The sequence below is a fragment of the Bactrocera oleae genome, chromosome 5, assembly GCF_042242935.1.
Source record: "Bactrocera oleae isolate idBacOlea1 chromosome 5, idBacOlea1, whole genome shotgun sequence".
NCBI classification, from domain to species: domain Eukaryota; kingdom Metazoa; phylum Arthropoda; class Insecta; order Diptera; family Tephritidae; genus Bactrocera; species Bactrocera oleae.
The window spans coordinates 16,360,453-16,373,523 of NC_091539.1; the positions used below are offsets into that span (position 1 = coordinate 16,360,453).

The window sequence follows — 13,071 nt, forward strand, 5'->3', positions numbered from 1 at the left end:
AAAAATTTTGTCAGCCCGCAGAACAAAGTTTCTATCATTTTCTTAAGAGCCTTGTGTAAAAACTACGCATGTGTGTGATTTTGTATCTCCGTTTAACACATGGATATTCGGAATTGATTCACTAAATATGTATTTATACTGCTCACTCTCATGCCTTTTCCTAAGTCATTGCTGATCATAAATCCATCAAAGCTGAAAATGTTCAGTTATGAATGAAACGCTATAATAGCTGTAATATATGTCAGTTATGACTAAATTTATCACAAGTGAAAAATTCTTTTGAGCAGTATATTGTAAATTTTTTATTTCTAAAATAAATTTAAAAATTTTAATTAAAATTAGTTATAGTAATGAACGAGTATATAAATATAAAAAAGGAGTGCAACAAAAATGTAATTAAATAATAAATGGTGAAAAGAAATTTTCATTTGACTCCATGCTTGCTCCTCTCAAAAGCTCTGCTGTACCTGTTTCTCCAGTTCATGGTTATTTCGGAATTTAAAAATGCCTAAATAAAAATGAAAATTAATTAAAAATATAATTTTTTTGAAACTTAATAATAACATACGTATATTATATTTGAAAAATCCTTCGTTATTTATTTATTTTTTTAACACAAAAGGAGGTATTGCACAGTAGCACGCAACATTTTGGTTTATCGCATGGAATAACAGCTACATATGTATTTCACCACTTCTCGAAACTTCTTTGGAAATGTATGCTGTTTCTTTTTGACGTATACAGAATTTGCTTTTGGAAAAATCGTAAACATTGACAGTAATTTTACTGTTTGTTTGACTGTCAGTGGTGACAGTCCTAAGGAATGCAGCTTTTTCATTCTTACATACTTATATTAAGCTATAGTAAGCAATATAAATCGTAAGAGTCTCTTTTTAACAATAACAGTGACGGTCAATTGCCGGGTACTGACATAACAAATGTTATCCATTAACAGTTTCTTGTAGGGATACCTACTTACGTACTCGTATGTGCATAAACAATTCAGTGTAGCAGTGTGAAAGTGAAACTAACTTTGTTCGGTACAGTTGCACACGGAAATGTGAATACTTCTGAATATGTTTTTCCAATAATCTAATTAATCTCAGTTTTGTACAATATGTGATTTTCTCTATTTTCACAGAGGGAATCATATAAAATAGATCTTACTTGTACTTACTATTTGAGTTTATTTGCATTAAAATATAACATTTAATACTGTCTTTGAAATTTACTTTTTAGTTTAATAAGTCATAGAATAAGAACACGTTCTGTAGTGTCAGTGGAAGACAAATAGTGAATAAATTTCAATACTGGATATACGATTACTCCGAGTTTTCTACATTCATATGTATATTAAATTTATTGCACATTACTTTGGTTCTTACGTAAATATATTTGATTATAATCTTCCGAATGCCGAAGAAAGGCGAAACTCGCAAGTGGGATGCAGAAAATATGAAAAAGGCTATCCAGGCTGTAAGAGGTGAAAAGATAGGGACACTTTTGGCGTCGAATGATGTGAAATTTGTAATCTGCACGCAGTTATAAAGCAGTCGACAACATACTAGCCGTGCTATTGGGACGTAAGCTTGCTTTTAACCGGAATGTGGAAGTGAAGCTTGTAAGATATTTGAAATAAATGGAGGCAAAGTTGTTGAACTAACTCGAAGTGCCGTCCGCTCGCTTATATTTCAATAAGCAAAATAGCGAAACAATATTGAGAACCCATTTTCTGTAATCAAAGAATGCGCTGGGAGAGATTGGTTCGTGGCTTTCTAAAAAGGCATAAAAGGGAAATAAGTTTACGCAGTTGCACTAGTATTTCTTTAGGCAGGATCTTTAGATCAATGTTGAGAATGTCGATAAAACAGAAGTTTATATAAAGCAGCCAAAAATATTTGCTGCAAAAGGAAAAAGACAAATGGGTACATGACATCAGCCGAAAGAGGATCTTTCATAACTGTATAAGCTGATTGAGCTGAGGGGGACCTTTGTTCCACCATTCCTTATGTTCCCAAAAAAAAACCATCTCTGCTTTTAATGAAACATGCTCGACCTGTTTGAGCTGATAGCAAATGTCTGTCTAAATAAATCACATTACCCACCAATTTTGGAAAAACTACTTTCCTGACTATCTAAGATACTAATGGAATATCTCTCAAACTACTTAAAACATCGAAATCGTATTTTGGTATACCTTGCGCGATGAAACAATGATTACTTATGTATTACTGCATGTTTTTCTGTAAAAAACGTTTTAGAATTTTTGAGTTACTGACAAAAAAGCTTATACCTATATCACATTACCCTCACTTACTCTAAGTACGTACAAACATAGCTATTCAAGTAAAAAAGAGAGAGCGACAAATGAAGTTAATTGAAACTTTCTGACTCCATTCCTCATTTAAGGAGATGTGAATTTGCTTCAATTCCTTGAGTAATTCATATATTTTTAACAACTATTCGTGTTTTATATAGTGATATATACAAGTATACTGATAATTCTTTACAGTTAACTATTGACGAAAACTTTATCTGACTACTTTAAATAATTTCACTTTTTAAGTTATCGGATATGTAAGTACATATATACCCCTACCTATAAAAACCTCTAGCGATGTTGTGAAAATGGATGGAATCTGATTATAACCCCGTTCTTTCCCCATATAACGGTCTTGTTAAAAACTACTAAAAGCGCGATAAATAAATAACTAAATGCTCCAGAGACATTAATATTTACACCTAAGATGATAAAAGAGGGCTTTAGAGGAGCCAATGTCAAATTAAGATATTGGGCATGGCACCACCCATATTTGGGTCAAAACCCATATCTCGGGACCTTCTCGGCTGATTGCAACCGAATTCGTCAGATAATATTACCCTGGCCTTCCTACATTACACAGCGAATATGGGTTAAATCGGACAAAAACCACGCCTACTCCCATATAACACAATTTTAAATTTCAGCTGATTCATTCACTTTCCAGAATACAAATCAAGAATCAATCAATGTATCCGGATAAAACTTTGCAGAAATAGCATTTGAGGTGTGCACCTTATGATCCAAAATTGTCAAAATCGGGCTTCAACTGTTCAACCCCTCATCTTCCGAATATGTGGACCCTAGTTCGTATTGCGAACTTTTTACCGAAAATGTTGGTCAATCTGTGAAATACATTATTGAAATTCAGAAAAATTCCTTTCCTGATAATATTATGCTTGTATGTCAAAAATGGATTGAACAGAATCAAAACTTCCTTTAGCTCCCATACAGCTAATATAAAGATTTTAGAACTTCCGGCTGACTTTATTCCGCAAATATCGGTAAATAAATATTAATAAGTAGAGAAGGTACAAATGTTAAAAAGTACTAAATTGAGCTTTTCACAAGAGGGAACATCGAAAAATAGAACTTCGACTCATTTGAAATACACCATGCAATGATCGTAACGGGGAAAAGGCTACATATAAATAGACACAAATAATCATTCATTTTAAAACAGAATTATGCGCATGCTGATTTACATTTGCATAATAATAATTTTTGTAATGTAAAAAAAAACCTTCAAATTATATAAGAGGATTATTGGTAAAGCCGCAGAATTTACAACAAAATAAGTAATTAATTGATAAATTATTCAACACATTTTTGTGCGTTGCATGAACAATATCTAATAGGCAAAGGATAACAATAAAAGATTCCACTTTTGCGGTGACCCAGGTCGTAAGCGTGAAGGAGTTAAGCCATTCCGAATACAAACGCTTACGTTCGAATCCTACAAATCATAAATCTTAATTTTTATTTTATTTTATTATTTGACATTTTAGCTGATTTCAATTCAATTACTTTATTAGCATATTTTACTTTCTAAGATAATTAAAATATTATATTTTAGGAAAATATGTTCATATGTTTAGGCTTATTGAATAATCCTTAATTGATGCGTATTTATAGAAATTTTAATCACACATACATTCTTAAGTACACGTATGCTGATGCTTACTACTCCTTGCCCCGCACAAACAAAGACTTCACTTTTTGCTTTTTGTGCGAACAGCTAGAACGAAGCAAGTTGAACGATCGCAGGCAAGGAGGGATCAGGGGCGCACTGTCACATAATTATTTTAGATATATTTTTATTAATCGAGTTTTTTTAAAAAACATTGAAATAAGTATGAATTCATGTGTATTTATATTTTTACTCTTCTATTATAATATAACGTAAATAAGCCGTAAGATATCTGTATTTCTCATTACAAATTAATCAATATAGTAATATGATAAAACCCTACGTTGAACCGCCTCTAACCATGATGGCACGCTATGGAAGTAACGGCGAGTTCGCGCAGTGACGGGCGGAACAAAAAATTGAGTTCTGACAAAACCTTGAAAAATACCAAATGCTAACTATTCCGACAAACATAGGACCTCGCATACATATTGACACCAAATTTTGCGCATCGTCGCGAAGTTGATAACATTTGTTTCAATCGACAATTTTACGACAATGTCATCGGCTATGTTGTCTCGTTTGTCCTTTTTGCAGTGGTTTGCTATTGAAAGTAGACTTATGCTCTTTTGAAATACTACGATTACCAATTGGGCTGCAATTCCATAGCGTCGTTTTAAAATGGGCTAAATCGACAAACTATGAAACCATGATAATAAGTAAACATATAAAAGTACTATATGCAGTGTGCTTAGAATATATTAAAGTAATAAAGGATTTCATATAAATGGCAATTTTATATAAATATTATAATTTAATGCCATATATAATGAAGTATTTGAAATAAATTAGAATAACATTTCAAATCGCTAATAGGTCATGTTGCCAATTCTCCTTTCTGAAGGGAACATCAGACAAATTCTTCAATTTCTGATTTTTAGCAAATGTTGTGAGGAAGCAGCTTGTGGGCAAACATACAAATGCGAGGGGGATGGTAGGATTTTCAGTGATACAAATTGTAAAATTGAAATATTGCTCATTCTTCAATTTTACTGAAGCCATTCTAATTTAATTTCATTCATTTTTCATTTAACGCATTTGCGGTAGGAATTCCATATGAATACGAAATTTGGTTGACCAGGCGCACAGAAAAAAGAGCGCAGTGCAGAATTATAAACGTTCGCACGTCGTTTTGTAGGATACGAGCCTTCCTTATGAATGAATTTGTTGTCGTTGTAATTTATTGCAAGCAAAATGTGAGACCATCATCCCAACATACAAATGCACACTTAGAGTGTGTTACATAGCCGAACCGCACAAACATTTGTGAATGCTCTTGTGAATGCACAGAGCGACACCAAAAGGGTATTTGCCGATAATGAGGGTCAAAAGAGTGCCAATGTAAATACAGTAAAGCAATGACCTTATATGTGTATTTACATAAAAAGTTGTGTGTAGACAAGTTTACAAATATTTTTCTTTTATATTTTTTTTTATATGTATACATAAGTAATTAGATAGCCGACGACAAAACGCAGTTCTTTGAAAGCAACATGTACCATGAATGTGAATTGCCGACGGCAAAACACAATTCTGTACTTTTATAAGAAATATAATCAAATATTTTTAAATTGTACAATGACTTAACGGAAAAATTATAAAGACCGCACGTTTTGCATGTTCAACTTGATAGTTTCACTTTTACCGTCGAACAAAAATAATCGTAGGGCATTTGCAAGAAATCTTTGAGTGAAGCATTTAAGTGTAGAGGTAAATTAACTCCTTCATCCAAAACCAAGTCATCAACTGTTTGCTTTACATTTACTGGTGGTGGAAGAAACCTGTTGTCTAGTAATCTAAATAGGCCACATCTTGGACGACAGCATTCTATGTTTCTAAATTTTACAATTTGGTGCAAGTTTTGGCTTTCACGCACATGCTCTGAATACTATTAAAAGTCTGGAAATTCTGGAAAATTTTGTTCGCTCAACATATTTTGCATTAACATGGTAGCCATCAATTTCCATTGAACTCCATACTTCAGCTAACACAAACTTGAAATTAAATCCTTCTAAATTTTCATTAATTGTAACGCCAGGTTCATCCAAATGAGATCCAAAATGATCATGAGGCAATATTTAACCAGTTCCAGACTAAGAGGAGCCATTCTGCGCTCTACTTTGTTATACGCACTTCTTCCAGGAGTATTGGAAGCTAAAGACAATGCATCGAGATCATATCGCTTAAAGTGTTGAATGGCAAATTCTATGACTTTTTGATAGCGTGGATTTTCGGAAAAAATAAAAGAAATATATTAAAAGATCACAGTAATCCACTTGATGCAGGGAGTCGCACGTGAAATTTGGCTTGTATGTTTGTATACATGCTTACTTTACAGATTTATATCACATTATCGACTGAATAAAGACGCATTTGGGTGTTAAATTACGTTTGTTACGTTTTGTAAATTCTCTTAAAATATCTTGATTTATTCCATAAACTCGACAATTATGACATTTTTTGTTTTATTTTTTTTCCCCCTATAGAAATAACCATAAATTAAATCGTAAGAATAATATAAATTATTTTCTTAACTTAAATTTCAAATCTGTCAGCAAAAATCCTCTTGCTTTGTTTCTGATAACAAAATCGATAAAATTGGTTTCTGTGACACCCAAAACTGATACAATTTCTGTTTCGAACGTCAAACCAATAATATCTGAACTCATGACATCAACTACATTTTTTTATCGGTTTCAATTCTGATTCCGACAACTATCAGATTCTACAACACCCCCGAAGAGATGCTTGATTGTTTGCCTGGAATAGTATCTCTGGCAGAATGCAAAGCATTCAGATTTTTGATTGTTTTTTACTAGACCAATCTTATTTTTCATAGCTTCCTAAGATGGTTTTGCTCTCTGTGTATCGGCATTTCGTTTGTTTTCGCATTGCTGTTGTGATTCTACACCAATTTTTATTTTATCTTTTTCCTATTTTTTTATTAAGTGGCAAATATTAAAATATTCTATAGATACTGCTAAAGATTCTCTTATTAAGCTACAGAAGTACAAAGGTGTGACTACAAAGGGTCTTTACATTATCCACTATAATACGTCTACTAGAGCGGCAAAACAATAATGGGACTATCAATAGCTTATTTTTACTATTGATGGTTTATTCTTTAACTAGATTTACCAATAATTTTCATAAAATTGCATATCGGTTGCACATAACCTCACTTATTCATACGTGCAGCCAAAATTCAGAATCTTTGCCACCACGGCTTACCAGTTTTTTTATAAGAGTTAAGAACCGTGGAAAAATAACAATTTTAAAGAAACCTTCATTTTATTTAGTACAACGATTTTAGGGAATAACGTTATTAAAAGAAACATTTTAATGGAAACATCCTGTGTTTTTTCCGTTATTGTTTAAGTTTGTAAGGTTTGTTTAAGTCATGGTTACTTAATTTAAACCAGCGAAAAGTATTTTTGGTATTCAACGTCCAAACGGAACAATGCACTGACAAATGAAATGTAGACAAGTGAATAGCGCACGTTAATTCCCCTACTCCATGGAAATGCTCTTATGTAGTTTTATTTAGTCCATAGTTCACTCATATGCGTGAATCTCTTCTATATCAGCGACACTATGATCCCATCTCAGCAGCAGAGTCTCCTTCTGTCTCTGCCACTAGGCTTTGCACTCAATTGTGTTTTCTAGGAATAAAGACAATAACATAGTCAAAACCATCATAAAGGGGGAGTAGGGAAACTATCAGCTGATCAGATGTAAACAAAGCGACGGCTGACAGGTCTCCATGGAGAAATGTCAAGTCCGCCTAGAGGGTTAGTTTCTATTGGCATCCAAGATAGCCAACTTTTGACCGGAAAATGGTTGCATTTGCATTTTCTTTTAACTTATGAAAAAGTTGTCCCAAAGATATGGGTTATATGTAAAACTATAGTATTTTTTCAAAATAAAATCATTTTATTTTAATATATATTCTAAAAAGAGCGACTATTATTGGCAAATTTTAGAATAAGTAAGATATACACAGAAAAATGTAAGGTGAAATTAAGCAACCATGTCAAATAACGGGATCCACAAAATGCTTATTCAACGAGCCTGGAGACAAGTTTTATAAATGTATGCAAAAATAATGATTATATTAAAAACAATACTCAAAAACAACTCACTTTTGTAAAAATAAGTCCGTCCATGTCAAAAATATTCAAAAGTGTTGCCAGTATTGCTCTTGAGCATTGCGTAACAGTGTTGCGTAAGCTAATTTTAAAGTATTTTTTAGGAAAGGAATACATATATCTACCGTATTATATGCTCTAAAGATATTGCAACTTCAACAAATAATATATTTTAGAAGCCTATATATTCAAAAACTAAACTAAGAACTGTATAATATTATGATAATTTTTTATGTATAGAGGTGTAATAAAATATTGTACATATTTTCCTTGCTAAATGCTGAAATATAAAACGAAAATGAAGTTTGTGATTAAATAAATCTATACTAAAACTAGAGAAAACATCGGCTCTGTAACTATTTCTTGATATATCTACAATGATACTTTTGTCTTTATTGTTTAAATGAATTATTATGGCTTGTATGACAATGATAAGTTTTTTTATTTTTATTATATGAACTATTATGACTTATAATATCAAATTCTGTTGTTTTGTCCATCAATAAGTTAATTAAAATTCTTAAAATATGCCGCATATTTACCTATATCAGCATGGTATAATATTATATTTTGTTTACAGCATTAAACATCATTCTATAACCAAAATTGAAAATATTTATAAATAATTATTACGGCGTTTTTTATTATGCGCAACCCAACTCACCAGAGGCGGCCACGTTGGTTTTATTGTAAACGTACGCCTCGCAGGTGGCGATAGTACTGTGAATGGACACTATCGCTACTCCCTTATACCATGGTCGAAACTATGGAAGTGTTGCAACCTATCGTCGCCACAGAAATTTCTGTGAAACTACGTTCAGCATAGTCGCCGCGGCAATTCCTGTGGAACTGCGACATATAGATTATTTTTTTGGGAATCCCCGCATTTCGTTGTCGATCATAGACTATGTGTAGGTTGTCATATACATAAGTATGTACATATGTAAGTATGTTAAAACGGAAATAACTGCTGATAACGTAATCATCATCTAGACCCCTCTACCCATCACGTCATAAAAAATAAGCAAAGCAAAGACCCGCTTGCCCCCTCATAGTGCGTACGTAATACTTGAACAGCCCCTTGCACGAATAAAAATATAAGTATTTCGTATACAATTTGTTGATTTATGTTTAAGACATAAGAACACGTAAGCATTTCATAAGTATTAATTTTCTTATGTCCGGGTGTACACAATTTCTTAATTGTTCTTATCAAAATTTTTTGTTGTATGTATGTATGTACATACATACCATATAAGGGATCAGGATGACAAGACGAGTGACGAGGTATTGCAGATGGGCGGAATCAGACCATATCCACGTCCACAAAACGACATTAATCGAAAATCTATAAAGGGCCATAACTAAGCTCCAGGTATAACGCTGTTATTTAGTACAACGAATTGTACTAGGGAGTTTTTGGCCAAAAAACTGTTTTATTAAAAATTACTAAAGCGCGATAAATTTATAAATAAATGCGTCAGAGACATAGAATTTTACCCCCGAGATGGTACGAAAGGCCTGTGTCAAAATCGACGATGGGCGTAGCACCGCCCACTTTAAGGTGAAAACCCATATCTCGGGACCTACTCAACCGATTTCAATCAAATTCGATAGGTAATGTTATCCTGACATTCCTACATAACTGTGCGCCCACTTCCTATATAACACAATTTTAAATTCCTTTAATTCTTTCACTTTCCAGTATACAAATCAAGAAGCAATCAATGTATCCGGATACAACCTTGCATGAATACTGCCTTTGTGCCACTTTATGACCAAAACTTTTTCAAATCGGAACAAAACTATTCAAGCCCCCAGATACCGAATATGTGGACCCCAGTTCCTATTGCAATTTTTTTAATCAAAAATATCGTTCAATCTGTGATATATGTTGTAGAAATTGGGAGAGAATCCTTTTCTGATATTAGCCTGTATGTCCAAATTAGGTTGAATCGGATCAACAATGCCTTTAGTCCCCATATACCTAATAGAAAGATTTTCGAACTTCCGGCTGACTTTCTACCGCATGTGTAAGTACTTATATCGGAAAATATGTGAGTTATCTGAATAAAATTGAGTGAGCGTGTTTTTCTAATAACAATATATTTTTGCGTCTAAAATAGATAAAATCGGGTGAAAACTTGGCCTAGACCCTATATAACTAATATACGGATTTTCAAACTTCCGGTTAAATTTACTCCTTTCATATTGGGGATGGTATGTTAATAATACATACATATGTAGTAATGCTAAAAATAGATGAAATCGAGTAAATACTACCTTTATATTATATATATCTAACATACAATTTTCAAACTTCCTATACATATGTAGTTTAATGTCGAAAGTATGTGAAATTCGACTACGAATTACCCGAACTCCCAAATACTATGTAGATATGTATAATGATTTTCGTTATTCTAACATACCTTATACCGAATATGTCGGTCAGTGTATGAGTTATATTTATATGTATAGTATATGTATGTTGTTTGAAAATATGTATGTGAGTATACCTGACTAATATCCAAAGTTCGTGCAATCTGCCCAAACCTTTTCTGCCACCAATATACTCTATATACGTATGTACATACATATGTACATATGAATGTAGTTAAATAAAACAAGTAAGGAAGAGCTAAGTTCGGATGTAACCGAACATTTTATACTCTCGCGAAGTCAAATGGTATATTAGTTTTAGATTTCTTTGTGGATCTTGCCGCCTTGTTCTATGTTGAGCGATATTTTCGGTAAAAAGTCAACTATAGACACTGGGGTCCATATATTCAGTACCTTGGGGTTTGAACAGTTTTGGTTCAGTTTATATAATTTTTGGTCACAAGGAAGCATACTTTAAACGTATTATTCACGCAAAGCTTTACGCCAATATAATCATTTTGCAGACTGGAAAGTGAAAAACTCAGATGGAATTTAAAAAGATGTTATTTGGGAAATAGGCGTGGTTGTACTCCGATTTCGCCCATTTTCGTACTATAACATACAAATATGAGAAGAATATTAGTACCAAATTTGGTTGAAATCGGGTAAGCAGATCCCAAGATATGGGTGTTTACCTAATTTTCAACGTGGTTCTTATAAAATCATCCATACCTTTCTCTGCCATCAATATATCCTGTTTAGGGACTTTTTTCAAAATGTGTGATATTTGCTAAAAATTATTTGGTTTTGCGCTGAATATGTAAGGAGTTGGTAAAACCCTTGATCTAAACCTTATTTATAGAATATGAAATGAATTCCGATCCTCTAGTTGACGTATGTATTAAATTTAGCCACTTCGGTTGAGTTTATATCACATACATGTGTATGTACATATATACATATGTATATCTCATTTGAAGATGATTTTAATAAAAATTTAGCTGACGCGAAAAAAATAATAAAACTATTATTAGTTTAAAATTTAAACTTAATAAATTTAATGCAGTTGTCTCTTAACCTATAATTTTCTAAATGGTAAAAACGCTGGTATCGAGTGATTAATTAAAACCTATTCTTATGCCAGGACGAATTCTCTAAAACTTTAATATTAATAAAATTCCACAAGTGAATAAATTTTGTACAACAACTAAAAGAAAAAACTACGACAAATATGCACCACCAGCCATAAAAATGCGGGCGAATTTAAGTTAAGTGGTTGTGTTTTTGGGGCGGTCCTGGGGTTTTTTCTTAAATTTCCTAGTTCTTCCACAACAACTAAAGTGATTTCTTCCCTGTGACTTTCGGAAACCGAAACAATCTAAACGGACACTAAATCTATAGAAAGATAAGAACAATTTGTATTTTTAAATTAAAAATCATTTGCTCTTACTTGCATATTTTCCGTTGCAAATTTTTGCTGAAAAGCAAATTATTTTTCCCCTGACACAGCAATCTAAAAAAACGCGTGCTTAATTTGCTCCGCCGTTTTGTTTTGGTCAATCAGCTGTTCCCCTTTTTATATTCCCTTTTGGTTTTGGCATTACCAACTACCGAAAATATTAGCAAGGACAGTGACTGAACATACTTACTGGCAGGTGTTTCCAACTATTTTCTCATTGAGGTATGGCCTCTGAGAACAGTAGTGGGTGCACCCCAGAGAATCCATTTAGAAGGAGCTCGAAAGTTATGAGAACGCCTCCTATTGGGAAAAATAAGTTATCCACCGTTGCTGGATCAACAATAATGGCAGGCAATAAGATGTGCCAAACCTGCTGGAGAACCACAAAATAGTGAAACTACCCAGAACTTTAACCAGTTATCTAGTAAGATTAAGGAACTTGAGAGTATGATGTCTGGCCAAAGGCATATAAATCAAGCAATGCGCGACTTAGTTAGTAACATAGTGATGCTACATGCCAAGGCGGAAAAAGGAGAAAACCTACCCAAAAGGACTATGGTAGGAAAGGCAACCCAAGTATACCCCATGGGTAAAAATGTGAATACTCCAAAAAGGCTGCGTGAGACTTTAAGCTTTTTACCACCAACAAAAAAGCCAACAAATATAAGAAATATAAATAAAACAGCGCAACCTACTAACAACGAGGCAGCTAAAATATTTCAAGGCGATACTACGGTTAAACCCGGCATAGGCGAAACATTGGTGGACGTTGTTAAGAAAAGAAGGCCGATCGAAAAGAAAATAAGATCAAGGCCAAACGCCATCGTACTTACCAAAAAGGATGGTGCATCGTACGCCGACATCCTCCGGAAAATAAAAGGTTACAGCGGACTAGAGGAACTGGGCACAAGCGTCGCCTACAAAAGAAAAACATTGAAGGGGGACTTGCTTTTGGAACTTAAAAATCAAGCGGAAAAGAGAGCTGAAGCGTTTCAAAGCACTTTAGAAGGAGTGATGGGTGAAATGGCAGTGATACAGCCCAAAACCCACAACGTTACAGTTATGTGCAAGG

General features: G+C 33.3%; 1 protein-coding gene and 1 long non-coding RNA gene across 4 annotated transcripts in view; one reads left to right on the top strand and one right to left on the bottom strand.

Annotated features, from left to right (window-relative positions):
• LOC106620876 (Nutrient Amino Acid Transporter 1) overlaps window positions 1–13,071 on the top strand; it is a 72,351-nt gene that overhangs the window by 656 nt on the left and 58,624 nt on the right. The gene's annotated exons all lie outside the window — the stretch shown is intronic.
• LOC138857364 (uncharacterized) lies at window positions 275–12,101 on the bottom strand. Its single transcript, XR_011396430.1, has 2 exons — window positions 11,991–12,101; window positions 275–508 (listed from the first exon to the last, which is right to left on the bottom strand). It is a non-coding gene; the product is annotated as an uncharacterized lncRNA (long non-coding RNA).